The sequence below is a fragment of the Saccostrea echinata genome, unplaced genomic scaffold (assembly GCF_033153115.1).
Source record: "Saccostrea echinata isolate AGI-Se365-2 ecotype Australia unplaced genomic scaffold, CSIRO_AGI_Sech_v1 ptg000009l, whole genome shotgun sequence".
Lineage (NCBI taxonomy): Eukaryota > Metazoa > Mollusca > Bivalvia > Ostreida > Ostreidae > Saccostrea > Saccostrea echinata.
The window spans coordinates 45,868,907-45,880,384 of record NW_026889758.1 but is presented as its reverse complement, the minus strand read 5'-3'; the positions used below and the strand labels follow the sequence as shown (position 1 = coordinate 45,880,384).

Genomic DNA, 11,478 nt, shown 5'->3' with positions numbered 1-11,478 from the left:
CATTGAGTCCAATGCTGACTGACGTTTTTCATACTTATTGTTAGGCCATAATTTAAACACTGAATTGTCTACGGATTTTCCATTTGTCTGATCATAACAATGAGCACAAGGCGGGTGTGACCGGTCAACAGAGGATGCTTACTCCTCCATGGCACGTGATCAAACCCGATGACTTTTAGAAGTCCGTGTTTGCTCTGCTCCCGATTTGTATTGTTTCAATAGACTTTTAAGCTTGATTACTGTTCGCTATCTCCATATTTCGTATATATCTATACCCCTCATAAAAAAGAGAGTTAAAAGAAGTCCTTTTTCGCATACATCGATTTATATGCACCCTAGCGCATACTTGTTTTAAAATCTTCCAAAATGAAAACGAAACACTTAGACCATGATACTCACCTGAGTCATTCTGCTCTTATAGAGTTTTCATATACATGTAAATATTAGTATTTGGACTATTCTTTTGATTTAAAGGAGCTTGGACACAAATTTGAAGTTCATATTTTCTAAAATTTTCGGTATTATATCAAGACTTATATGTCGCTTTCTAGAGCATTACACACCGAAATATAGCAGAATCATGGTTAGAAACCTGGAAATTATCAAAATTTCGGAACGCGTTTGATTGAGTGTCCTTGTACTTTCACAAAGTAAACTTTAGCCTGAATACTTAAGAAAAGCAGAAATTTTTTTGTGTATTAATGAAAAATACCAAAAGTATTATTCAGAAAATCAAGAGTAAAAAATGTGAGAAAGCAAAACCCACTCACCAGTATTGTCAGTCCGTGCTCAGTGATGTGTGTAGAGTAAACAAATTGAACACACCTAGTAAAACGTAAACATTAACAATAACGAACTTGTGTCCTGTTTACAAACACAGATGTTTCATGTGATATAAAAACAAAACATCTAAATCCCACACTTTCTTGCAGGCAGATGATTCAATTTTTTGATGGGTGGGGGATGGGGGGTTCACATACGACAAAAGAACAAACTTTTAGTAGGGTCTTGGTTAACATTTTTGGTATATGTATCATTGTATTCATTCTAGAAATTTTACAAAACTCATAATAACATAACATTGCCGAGGGTAAAACATGTAATATCTTTAAGTGTTTCTTTTTACCCTAAATGAAAAGTACATGTATCTGAGATTTTTATATGTGTCATATTTAAATAGAATTAATGGGTAATCTTAGGTCTGTAGAAACATTGGTGGTGGTAGCTGTGGAGACAGAAGGGGGGGGGGAGGGTTTTACAGTTATGCTCCCTCAATAATGACGCCTGTGACCTTTTTAATTATTTGTCAGGGGATTTTGATGGGTTGTCCCCCCGACCTCTCCCCCGGCGTTGAAATTACTTCTTGTATTGCTTAGGATCTACTATTTTAAGGAATGAATTTTAATAGCTACCCAATTTATACAGTATAAACTGGGTTGGAACAGTTAAGTTTACGCTTTATAAACCGCCAAGAGGTTTCTAGAAAAGCATAAACTGTTCCAACCCAGTTTATAAGGTATAAATTGGGTAGCTATTAAATTCATTCCTTATAATTTAATTTCATTCATTTAGTGTAAGAAAAAAAAGATTATTGCCCTTAAAAAATTACTTCAAACTGTACAAAATTTATATGTACATGTAACATCAGGCGGATCGATACATTTTTGACTCAAGTAATTGAGACGTAGGCAACCAATATTATATGATATAAAGTAAAAATTTTTTCCAATAAAATACTGCATTATAACCAGAATTAATTTGTTTTTAAATATAGTAAAATGCCTTGTAATATAATTTTCAAAAGTATTTCTCATATAAATACATATATCAAGAAATTTTACCCAAAGATTCTACTAAAAGTTTGGCCCCCAGTTTTATCTGACATTATATACACTTTTACCATCCCCCCCCCCCCCCCCCCACCTTACTTGTTAAAAAAAGCTATTGAATTATTTTCCTGCAAATGCAATGCCAAAAAAAGGCATAATAATGCAAATTAAAACAAGAGGCCCAAGGGTCTTAACGGTCACCTGACTATAATACAACAATTTAGAAGTTAAATACACTGATAGATGAAGCTTTGTTACCCTAAAGCAAGAGAAGTAGGAAGATCAGGATCAACAAAATAATTAGTCTAGTATTATCAACTCATAAATTAATTGAGTTCTAATCTGTCCCCCACTTAACACTACCACCATGCAGACTATTAACAAACTATTAGTGCTTCTGTACTATTTTTGAACCCATATTAAGACATCTAGCATTGACCTCTCTTATGACCTTTGCAGAACTTTTAATAAGATAAGTTATTTTTGTCTCATTTTTATTTATCTATAACTTACAGGTCTACCTGATTATTAAAACTAAGAAAGTACTTTTTGAATTATACGATAAACATTCTTGCATAATTATCTTATTCTATTAACCTTTCAAATACATTATTTACAGTGATTAATTATCAAAGGTGAATAGAAAAGGGGAATAACTTCTCTCAGTAGAAAACAAACTAATAGAGCCCTGCCCAGGACCAGAATGCTTAGACAAATGGTCCAGATGTTCAAAAATCTGGTAGAAATACGCTTACTTATATCATTTAAACTTTTACTCAGTTTGCTTCCGATATGCCCAGAAGCAGAGATGAATTTCACAGGTACAATGCATTTTCACTACAGATTCAACAAAGCCTTACCCTAACACCAGAACCCAAGACCAAGGGTCAAGAAATTTACAAATTTGGAAGAGTCACCCTCATCATCAGAACTATGGACTTCAATGAATTAACACTTTTCCACTATATTATCAAAAGCCCCCCCCCCCCCCTCATTATGCCAGAACCCCTGACCCTAGGTCCACAAGATTTAAAAATTCTGTTCAAAGCTCCCATTCCCATCATAGCTAAGCAATTTATTTATCAGCTCAACACTAAGGAGCAGACAAGATTAATTATATAATGATTAATTAATAGAATTAATGCTTTTTCACTATATAATCAATAGAGACCCCCCCCCCCCCTCCTCAAGAACCCCAAAAACTGAGGCCATATATTTAAATATTTTGGAAGAGGCATCCTTGCCTATCATAATCATGCACTTAGTTTGTTTAAATAATACCCAGGAGCATAGAAGAAGATTTTCAAAGAATTAATGCATTTTCACTATATAATCAATAGAGCCCCACCCTAACACCAGAACCCCTGACCCAGGGGCCATGGCTTTCATAATTCTGGAAGAGGCCCACCTCCTCGTCATAACTATGTACTTAATTTATCACCTTAAATTTCATGGAAGATTTTCAAAGAATTAATGCATTTTCACTATATAATCAGTAGAGCCCCGCCTTAACACCAGAACCCCTGACCCTGGGGCCATGAATTTCACGATTTTGGAGGAAGTACTCTTGCTCATCATAACTATGTACTTTAAGTTACTTTATTAAATATCCAGGAGCAGAGAAGAAGATTTTCAAAGAATTAATGCATTTTCACTATATAATCAATAGAGCCCCACCCTAACACCAGAACCCCTGACTCTGGGGCCATGAAATTCACAATTTTTGAAAAGGCACCCTTATGCATCATAACCATGCACTTAGTTTGTTTAAATAATACCCAGGAGCACTGAGAAGAAGATTTTCAAAGAATTAATGCATTTTCACTATATAATCAATAGAGCCCCACCCTAACACCAGAACCCCTGACCCAGGGGCCATGGCTTTCATAATTCTGGAAGAGGCCCACCTCCTCGTCATAACTATGTACTTAATTTATCACCTTAAATTTCATGGAAGATTTTCAAAGAATTAATGCATTTTCACTATATAATCAATAGAGCCCCGCCTTAACACCAGAACCCCTGACCCTGGGGCCATGAATTTCACAATTTTGGAGGAAGTACTCTTGCTCATCATAACTATGTACTTAGTTACTTTATTAAATATCCAGGAGCAGAGAAGAAGATTTTCAAAGAATTAATGCATTTTCACTATATAATAATCAGTAGAGCCCCGCCCTAACACCAGAACCCCTGACCCTGGGGCCATGAATTTCACAATTTTGGAAGAGGCACTCTTGCTCATCATAACTATGTGCTTAGTTACTTTATTTAATACTCAGGAGCAGAGAAGAAGATTTTCAAAAAATTAATGCATTTTCACTATATAATCAATAGAGCCCTGCCCTAACACCAGAACCCCTTACCCTGGGGCCATGAAATTCACGATTTTGGAGAAAGTACTCTTGCTCATTATAACTATGTACTTAGTTACTTTATTAAATATCCAGGAGCAGAGAAGAAGATTTTCAAAGAATTAATGCATTTTCACTATATAATCAATAGAGCCCCGCCCTAACACCAGAACCCCTGATCCTGGGGCCATGAATTTCACAATTTTGGAAGAGGCACTCTTGCTCTTCATAACTTTGTACTTAGTTACTTAATTTAACACCCAGGAGCAGACAAGAAGATTTTCGAAGAAATAATGCACTTTCACTATATGATCTATATAGCCCAACCCTGGGGCCAGAACCCCTGATCCTGGGGCCATGAATTTCACAATGTTGGTAGAAGGCTCAATGCTTATTACAATGATGCCAACAGTTTGACTGCTTGATGTCCAGGAGTAAAGAAGAAGATTTTTAAAGATTGCATTATTTTTGGTGGTTTTAGCCCCACCCCTCAGGCCCCAGGGGGGCAGGGACCATGAAATTCACAATTTTTGTTCCCCTTCACCCATAGATGCTATATGCCAAATTTGGTTGAAATTGGTTAAGCGGTTTCAGAGAAGAAGCTAAAAATGTTCAAATGTTAACACACGACGCACGCCGAGAACGGATAGCAATAGGTCACCTGAGTGACTCAAGTGACCTAAAAAAAGCAGTGAGCAGTCGGATGTTGTACATGTATATGGAATTCAATACAAAATAGTGTGGTATTTGTGGGTTATAATTTCTAATCCTAGCAATAAAAATCCTAGGTATCAATTGTCTTTGAGATTAACATGCTAACCACTATGCTACACAACTCCTGATGAATAGCGGCATTTAGATCATGTTTGTGATATGACTCTTAACTAAATGGTCTCCGAATATTTCTCAGAAAGATACAAATTTTGTGTCATAAAAGTGTATATTTAAGAGATAATGGGTCTTTGCTCCATGTTTTTGTTCACCAAAAAATGTATAGTTTAATGCAAACTTTGAGGATAAACTTTCAAAAAATGAAGCAAAGACCCATTCATATTGAAAAGTTGTGTAATATAGTATGAGATAATGATCCTTTTTGACCTCTTTAGTGTGTGTATGCTATTTTATAAGCAAATAATTTCAATCTTTGTGAGATTTTTTGCAAATTGTAGAGATTTTACATAAAGTATACTATGTTAGATGAAATATCAAAGAAAATTTTGTTATAATTGAGATTTAATTTTTTTACCTTCATGTTTGCTGCACTGTAGGTATTCTGCTTTTCATTGTCTGCCCATCTTCTTTGGCATACGTTCAGTAATGTCAATATGTCATAAGATACCAAAACTTCTCCTCTGCTTTTAAGGGCTTGGAACCTTCTGCTTGAAAAAACATGCAAATATGTTAATTCAAGCAGGCAGCATTAAAAGTTTTGTGCCTTTTTGTTTTGCTCCTTTATATATATTCTTTTCTTTCAAATCTGTTTTTCTTTGTTTTCTTTCTTTCTTTCTTTTTTTTTGTTTTTTTGTTTTTTTTGTTGTTTTTTTTTGTTGTTGTTTTTTTTTTGTTACTATGTTTTTTCTTTCTTTTCTTTTTTTTTGTCTTTTCTTGTTTTTTTCCTGGCTTTTTTTTTGTTTGTTTTGTTTTCTTTTTTTGCACAATGAAATCAGACATTAAATTCACAAACATTCACTAATCACTATTTTACATAAACAAATCATGTACAATTTGACCTTCAAATTAATCACAATTTAACATCAACAGATCACAATTTAACATGTTCAAATCCCATTACTTAACATTATTAAATACAAATAATAATTTCACATCAAAATTTATAATCAATTACTTTTACTGAAGATTTAGTCAGTATATAATGCTTTCAATTTCACAATAAGCTAATAATCGGAGTTGACTATACAAATTATTACTGGTACAGTAGCTGACAGAATTTGTACATTCAAGGAATACTAATTTAATATTTAACAATCATTATATCTGCAACATATACGATTTTTTGATTTTAGATCAAATGAAAACAGATTATTAAAGACAAAGCAGCCTACAACTAGTTGCGTTTTCAACCCCTCCTCCCCAGGCCAGCCTGGCAACCGTAGCGGCCAAGGATCCACGAAGTTCCAACCAGTAATGCCCCAGGGTATCGACAAGGTCTACTTACAACTAGCTTTCAACTACTTCATCTAAACATTTTATAATATAAAATATAACAAATTACATAAAATAACATGAGAGCAAAACAATAGATAATAAAAGATATGTACATTGGCACAGAGAAAAAGAATGGGGTCAGTGTGGGAGGAAACCGGAGCCCCCGGAGAAAACCCACGTGTCTGAGTGGGTGACCCCATACCCTCTTACATTACTCAGACACCCATTTCCAAAACAAGTGTTTCAAAAAAAATTGTTTTGGATTATAACATTGTAAACTAGATGTGCTTGTCTATGCCAAATAATCTGGCTAATTCTACATGGTCATCTATCTTTGTCTTTCTCCACATGCGATCACAAGGATATGCCTCTTCAATACTTTTATTCTGTCAATGAAGGAGAAAAAAAGGTAATTAACCAATAGGATCAATGAAGTAAAATGAAGAACAGAGTCTTACAGAATGGCATACTTGGGTGACTTATTTCCATACCTGAGGGCTCCTTGTCATTCATAATGTCAAGCACATCCACATGACTTTAACTGAGTCTCCTACTGGGTACTGCCATCAAAGCACACTATAACATAGAAGTTAATACTTCAGCATCTAAGTATAAACAGAAATTAATAAAAGAATATTAACAGACATATATCTAAGTGAAACATTATAATGCTCTAGCTAAGATGATATCTTTTTGCTGTACTTTTTCAAAAAAAGATGTTGGATCATTGATTATGTCACATACCTGATCAGTGACAGTTCTCCACAGGGATAAGTCTTGATGTTGGGAAGGTCATCATCCATCAGTCTCGTCTTTTCTAGTTGCTTCCACCAATTCCTGTACATCTGACTGTGGCTGTTCATTTCCACATCTTAGAGGGTCAACATCCATCAGTCTTGTCTTTTCCAGGTTTTCCCACCAATTCCTGTTTGGTGTAGAAGCTCATTTCCACATTTAAGAGGATCAACATCCATCAGTCTGGGTACAGTCCACTAATACATGTATTTAATTCCTATAGGTGACAAAGTTAATGTTTTCTCACACAGCTTCTCCCCTAATTTTCATTGAAGGATGGGACACCCCTTAAGTGAAAGCTCATCAATTTTTTCTCTATCTGGTTAAAATCTCAAGGTGCAATTGGCATATGTCAGATTCGTTTTCCAGCAAAATGCACGTTCACAAAAACATCTGAAAATGAGAGTAAAAGTAAGGTAATTCCCAAAGTCAGGGTAAGCATTCATGCACATATCAAACAATTCAATTCTTTTTCTTTCAAAGTTACACAAAAATGAAAATGGTTTTGAACATGGGATTTCTTCTGCTTTAATTCATACATATATCAAGCATCTTTAGTTCCAGGTTAGATTGACAAGGACAGTAGTAAACACTGAATTTCATATTGTACAAACGTAGTATATTGACGTAATAGTACTATGAACATATATTCTAATGCTATCTTAAAAATAGTACTTATTTGCCACTTAAAATGATTTCTTTTTGATTTTCATAAGAGTAGTACTGGCTTAATGAAAAATCTAGATGCTTTTTGTTGACATTTTTAACAAGAATTAAGCATACTTTTCTGTCATTGAATGCATTTGTGTATCTACATATATCTATTCATGTATGTCAAAAGTAATAACTTGTATTTAAGATATTTTTCTTACATCTAAACATCAATACACCAGTGTGCAATTTTTGTTTTCATTATTTTCAAAATATATTCAATGTATGCATTATGTATGTATGACAATGTAATGTCAAAGAGTTTAGACAGTATTTGACGTAACTTTTAATCTAATACATCTTCAATATTCAATGTGAGCATGGAACATTGTCTTTGGTATATAATCTATCAATTTCAGCCAATATAAAATGAAAAAGAAGTTGTACAGTTTTTCCAGTGACCAAGTAAATATGCACTATAATGACAAAAACCACATGTAGCTCTTAAATAGTTAACACATAGTAGACCGTTATGCTTTGCAACCTAACACACTCAATTGATTGGAGAATGGATTGACAAAAAATATCGTCACGTGATGAAAAATACCTTCCATAATAGGTAGTGTACTTGACCTGATTATAAGCTTCAAAGAAATTATATGTTCCTGAACCCTCTGGCATTCCCAGTGTGGGAATCCCACATGAAATATGAAAAATTGTTTCCTCACATGTCTGACAGAATCTACACAATTTATGCCCTGTTCACACAGGTGGTTTAATTCCAATAAAATGCAAGTTACTGCGAATTCAACTTGAACCACATTCACTTGGAAAATTTAAAGTGAATTAGTATATAATTCAAATTAACTGCCTATCAAATTATTTTGCATCAGCTCCATATGAATCATGCTAAGCAAAGCTAATTCCAATTAAATTCTGATGCAGTGTTCAGTAAAACTCATTTAGTACGTACACTGATATAGTGGATTCATGGATATAGCAAAGTTTTTTTGAATCCCCAGTGAAATTCTTAACAAATCCTAGGAAAATATTACGGTTAGCTAAGATATGTTAATTTATTCTAAATTATAGCCTTTGTAATTTGGAACTTTTTATTAATAAGATACTAGTAATCTTGGATCATGATTTAATGTCACATACCTGATCAGTGTCAGTTATCTGCTGTGAAATGTCTTGAAAGGGGGGGGGTAACATCCATCAGGCTTGTCCTCCTCCATTTGTTTCCACCAAGTCCTGTTGGCCGCAGCTGCTGTTTCCACATCTTGGAAGTCAACGTCCATCAGGCATGTCTCCTCCAGTTGTTTCCACCAAGTCCTGTTGGTTCCAGCTGCTGTTCCACATCTTGGAAGATCAACATCTATCAGCCTTGCACCTCCAGTTGTTTTCATTAAGTTCTGTTGAGTGCAGCTGCTGTTTCCACATCTTGGAGATTGATTGTCCATCAGACATGCATATTCCATTTCCACCATGTCCTGTTGTCTTTTTCAATCAAAACTGAAATGTAGATATCACTGCAAAATACAACAAAGAACATTAGAAACATGCTTAATACTGATACCATCAATAAATAACTAAATTAATACTAATATACATACCAATAACAAATAACTAATACTGACATACCATTAACAAATACCTAATACTTACATACCAATAACAAATACCTTAATTATACTGACATAACAATAACAAATAACTAAAACGCATAACAAATAACTAAAACTCATAACAAATAACTAAAACTCATAAATAACGAAAACTCATAACAATAACAAATAGCTTAAACTCATAACAATTAAAACACAATAACAAATACTTAATACTTTATACCAATAACAAATAACTAGCACTCATAACAAAAACAAATAACTTAAACTCATAACAATAACAAATAACATAATCATAACAACAACAAAAAGATTATACTAATAACAATTATAACAAAATACTTAACTTACTAAATCAACATAACAAAGTACAATCAAAACTTGAATTAACAAATGTCTAACAAAAAAAACACAACGTAACAAATAACTAATATAATGAACAAAACTAACAAAATAAACATTAGATAAATAATATTATCTAAAAATAAACAAATAACTTACAACTAACAACAGTAACAAAGCAAGAACTATAACAAATAACTAAGATAACAAAAAAACCTAACATTAACATAATAAAAACAAAACAACATAACAAAAACATCCATTCCAGCGTTGTTGGGATGCTGTTCCGATCCAATATGCCCAGCCGCCTCCAAGTCCTATTCCACCATCTCCAACGATGAGGTCCCGGCAAAGAGAAAACAGAGAAGATTAGACAAATCAAAAACAACACAACAAAAAACTATTACTGTACAAAAGATGTGCTGAGAGTGGGGGAGGGAAGGGAAATGTTAGTACTTAGTAGGGGGTGCCAAAATAATAATGAAACGATCTTACCTCTGCTATTTCTTAATGACTAAGAAATACCTCCATTCCAGCGTTGTTGGGATGCTGTTCCAATCCAATGTGCCCAGCCGCCTCCAAGTCCTTATTCCACCATCTCCAACGATGAGGTCCCGGCAAAGAGAAAACAGAGAAGATTAGACAAATTAAAAACAACACAACAAAAAACTATTACTGTACAAAAGATGTGCTGAGAGTGGGGGAGGGAAGGGAAATGTTAGTACTTAGTAGGGGGTGCCAAAATAATAATGAAACGATCTTACCTCTGCTATTTCTTAATGACTAAGAAATACCTCCATTCCAGCGTTGTTGGGATGCTGTTCCAATCCAATGTGCTCAGCCGCCTCCAAGTCCTTATTCCACCATCTCCAACGATGAGGTCCCAGCAAAGAGAAAACAGAGAAGATTAGACAAATCAAAAACAACACAACAAAAAACTATTACTGTACAAAAGATGTGCTGAGAGTGGGGGAGGGAAGGGAAATGTTAGTACCGGTACTTAGTAGAGGGTGCCAAAATAATAATGAAACAATCTTACCTCTGCTATTTCTTAATGACTAAGAAATACCTCTGTTCCAGCGTTGTTGGGATGCTGTTCCGATCCAATGTGCTCAGCCGCCTCCAAGTCCTTATTCCACCATCTCCAACGATGAGGTCCCGGCAAAGAGAAAACAGAGAAGATTAGACAAATCAAAAACAACACAACACAACAAAAAACTATTACTGTACAAAAGATGTGCTGAGAGTGGGGGAGGGAAGGGAAATGTTAGTACTTAGTAGGGGTGCCAAAATAATAATGAAACGATCTTACCTCTGCTATTTCTTAATGACTAAGAAATACCTCCATTCCAGCGTTGTTGGGATGCTGTTCCGATCCAATATGCCCAGCCGCCTCCAAGTCCTATTCCACCATCTCCAACGATGAGGTCCCGGCAAAGAGAAAACAGAGAAGATTAGACAAATTAAAAACAACACAACAAAAAACTATTACTGTACAAAAGATGTGCTGAGAGTGGGGGAGGGAAGGGAAATGTTAGTACTTAGTAGGGGGTGCCAAAATAATAATGAAACGATCTTACCTCTGCTATTTCTTAATGACTAAGAAATACCTCCATTCCAGCGTTGTTGGGATGCTGTTCCAATCCAATGTGCCCAGCCGCCTCCAAGTCCTTATTCCACCATCTCCAACGATGAGGTCCCAGCAAAGAGAAA

At 34.7% G+C, this 11,478-nt stretch overlaps 1 long non-coding RNA gene across 1 annotated transcript; it reads right to left on the bottom strand.

Moving 5' to 3' along the window:
* Window positions 1-5,698: 5,698 nt before the first annotated feature.
* On the bottom strand, window positions 5,699-9,354 carry LOC133183815 (uncharacterized). Its single transcript, XR_009720737.1, has 4 exons — window positions 8,957-9,354; window positions 7,094-7,537; window positions 6,841-6,925; window positions 5,699-6,735 (listed from the first exon to the last, which is right to left on the bottom strand). It is a non-coding gene; the product is annotated as an uncharacterized LOC133183815 (long non-coding RNA).
* Between the last annotated feature and the right edge of the window lie 2,124 nt (window positions 9,355-11,478).